Source organism: Gopherus flavomarginatus, unplaced genomic scaffold (genome assembly GCF_025201925.1).
Source record: "Gopherus flavomarginatus isolate rGopFla2 unplaced genomic scaffold, rGopFla2.mat.asm mat_scaffold_295_arrow_ctg1, whole genome shotgun sequence".
In the NCBI taxonomy this organism is placed as follows: domain Eukaryota; kingdom Metazoa; phylum Chordata; order Testudines; family Testudinidae; genus Gopherus; species Gopherus flavomarginatus.
This window is the reverse complement of record NW_026115000.1, coordinates 32,901-36,190: the sequence shown is the minus strand read 5'-3', so window position 1 is coordinate 36,190 and position 3,290 is coordinate 32,901.

The following is a 3,290-nucleotide window of genomic DNA, read 5'->3' as shown; positions in this document are numbered from 1 at the left end:
CCTTCGCTCCCAAGCTCTGCAAGACCACTGAGCAGCGGCCCTTCCTGCGGGATTACGGTGGTGCGTCCTCTCCCTGGCTCTGCAAGACCACTGGGGAGCGACACTTCCTGCAGGATTATGGCACCGCTTTTTCTCCTTAGCTCTGCGACACCACCCGGGAGCGGCCCTTCCTGCGGGATTAGGGCGCTGCCTTGTCTCCCTAGCTCTGCGAGACCACTGGGGAGCCGCCCTTCCTGCGGGATTAGAGCACCGCCTTCTCTCCCTAGCTCTGCTAGACCACTGCGGAGCGGCCCTTAATGAGGGATTAGGGCGCCACCTACTCTCCCTAGCTGTACGAGACCACTGGGGAGCGGTCCTTTCTGCGGAATTAGGGCGCCGCCTACTCTCCCTAGCTCTGCGAGACCACTGCGAGCGGACCTTGCTGCGGGATTAGGGCGCCGCCTCCTCTCCATAGCTCTGCGAAACCACTGGGGAGTGGTCCATCTTGCGGGATTAGGGCGTTGCCTTCTCTCCTTAACTCTGCGAGACCACTGGGGATCGGCCGTTCCTGTTGGATTAGGGCGCTGACTTAGCTCCCTAGCTCTTCCAGGGGCCTGAGGAGCATCCCTTCCTCCGGGATTATGGCGCTGAGATCTCTCCCTAGCTCTGCGAGACCCCTGGGGAGCGGCCATTTCTGCGGTATTAGAGCGCCGCCTTCTCTCCCTAGCTCTGCGATACTACTGGGGAGCGGCACTTCCTGTGGGATTACGGTGCCGTCTTCTCTCCTTAGCTCTGCGAGACCACTGGGGAGCGGCCATTCCTGTGGGATTAGGGCGCCGCCTTCTCTCCCTAGCTCTTTGTGACCACTGGGGAGCGCCCCTTCCTGCGGGATTACGTCACAGCCTTTTCTCCGTAGCTCTGCGAGACCACTGGGGAGCGGCCCTTCCTGCGGGATTACGGCGCCGCCTTCTCTGCCTAGCTCTGCGAGACCACTGGGGAGGAGCTCTTCCTGCGGGATAAGCACGCTGCCTCCTCTCCCTAGCTCTGCGAGACCACTGTGCATCAGCCGTTCCTGCGGGATTAGGGCACTGACTTCCCTCCCTAGCTCTGCCAGGGGCCTGAGGAGAAGCCCTTTCTGCGGGATTAGGGCGCTGACTTCTCTCCCTAGCTTTACGAGTCCCCTGGGGAACGGCCCTTCCTGCGGGATTATAGCGCCACCTTCTCTCCCTAGCTCTGCGAGACCACTGGGGAGCGGCCCTTCCTGCGGGATTAGGTCGCAGCCTTTTCTCCCTAGCTCTGCGAGACCACTGGGGAGCGGCCGTTCCTACGGCATTAAGGCGCTGCCTTCTCTCCCTAGCTCTGTTAGACCACTGGGGAGCGGCCCTTCCTGCGGGATTAGGTCTCCACCTCCTCTCCATAGCACTGCGAGACCACTGGGGAGCGGCCCTTCCTGCGGAATTAGGTTGCCGTCTTTTTCCCTAGCTCTGCGAGACCACTGGGGAGCGGCCCTTCCTGCGGGATTAGGGCGCTGCCTCCTCTCCCCAGCTCTGCGCGACCACTGGGGAGTGGCCCTTCCTGCGGGATTACGGCGCCGCCTTCTCTGCCTAGCTCTGCGAGACCACTGGGGAGGAGCTCTTCCTGCGGGATTAGCGCGCTGCCTCCTCTCCCTAGCTCTGCGAGACCACTGGGGAGCGGCTCATCCTGCGGGATTAGGGCGCTGCCTTCTCTCGCTAGCTGTGCGAGACCGATGCGGAGCTTCCCTTCCTGCGGGATTACGGCGCCGCCTTCTCTGCCTAGCTCTGCGAGACCACTGGGGAGGAGCTCTTCCTGCGGGATTAGCACGCTGCCTCCTCTCCCTAGCTCTGCGAGACCACTGGGGAGCGGCCGTTCCTGCGGGATTAGGGCGCTGACTTCCCTCCCTAACTCTGCCAGGGGCCTGAGGAGCAGCCCTTTCTGCGGGATTTGGGCGCTGACTTCTCTCCCTAGCTTTGCGAGTCACCTGGGGAGCGGCCCTTCCTGCGGGATTAGGTCGGCGCCTTCTCTCCCTAGCTCCGCGAGACCACTTGGGAGAGTCCCTTCCTGCGGGATTAGGTCGGCGCCTTCTCTCCCTAGCTCTGTGAGACCACTGGGGAGCGGCCCTTCCTGCGGGATTAGGACGCTGCCTTTTCTCCCTAGCTCTGCCAGACCACTGGGGAGAGGCACTTCCTGCGGGATTAGAGCTCCGCCTTCTCTCCTTAGCTCTGCGAGACCACTGGGGAGCGGCCCTTCCTGCGGGATTAGGACGCTGCCTTTTCTCCCTAGCTCTGCCAGACCACTGGGAAGCGGCCCTTCCTGCGGGATTAGGGCGCTGCCTCCTCTCCCTAGCTCTGCGAGACCACTGGGGAGCAGACCTTCCTGCGGAATTAGGGCGCAGTATTTCTCCCTAGCTCTGCGAGACCACTGGGGAGCAGACCTTCCTGCAGGATTAGGGCGCCGCCTTCTCTGCCTAGCTCTGCGAGACCACTTTGGAGCATATACTCCTGCGGGATTAGGGCGCCGCCTTCTCTCCCTAGCTTTGCGAGACCACTGGGGAGCGGCCCTTCCTGCGGGATCAGAGCGCCACCTTCTCTCCCTAGCTCTGCGAGACCACTTGGGAGCGTCCCTTCCTGCGGGATTAGGGCACCGCCTACTCTCCCTCACTCTGCGAGACCACTGGGGAGTGACTGTTCCTTCGGGATAAGTGCCCTTCCTGCGTGGGCGGGGCGCTGGCTTCCTTCCACAGGAACGTCCGCTCCCCAGTGGTCTCGAAGGGCTTAGGAGAGAAGGCGGTGTCCTCCTCCCACAGGAAGGGCTGTTCTCCAGTGGTCTCGCAGAGCTAGGGATAGAAGGCTGCCCCCTAATCCCGAAGGAAGGCCTGATCCCCAGACCCCTGGCACAGCTGGGGACGGAAGCCAGTGCCCCGACCCCGCAGGAACGGCTGATCCCCGGTCATCTCGCAGAGCTAGGGAGAGAAGGCAGTGCCCTAATCCCACTGAAAGGGCCGATCCCCAGTGGTCTCGCAGAGCTAGGGAGAGAAGGCAGCGCCCTCATCCCGCAGGATGGGATGCTCCCCAGTGGTCTCGCAGAGCTGGGGAGAGGAGGCAGCTCTCTAATCCCGCAGGAAGTGACGCTCCCCGGTGGTTTCGCAGAGCTGGGGAGAGGAGGCAGTGCACTAATCCCACGGGAAGGGCCGCTCCCCGGTGGGGTCGCAGAGCTGGGGAGAGGAGGCAGCGCCCTAATCCCGCAGGAAGGGCTGCTCCCAAGTGGTCTCGCAGAGCTGGGGAGAGGAGGCA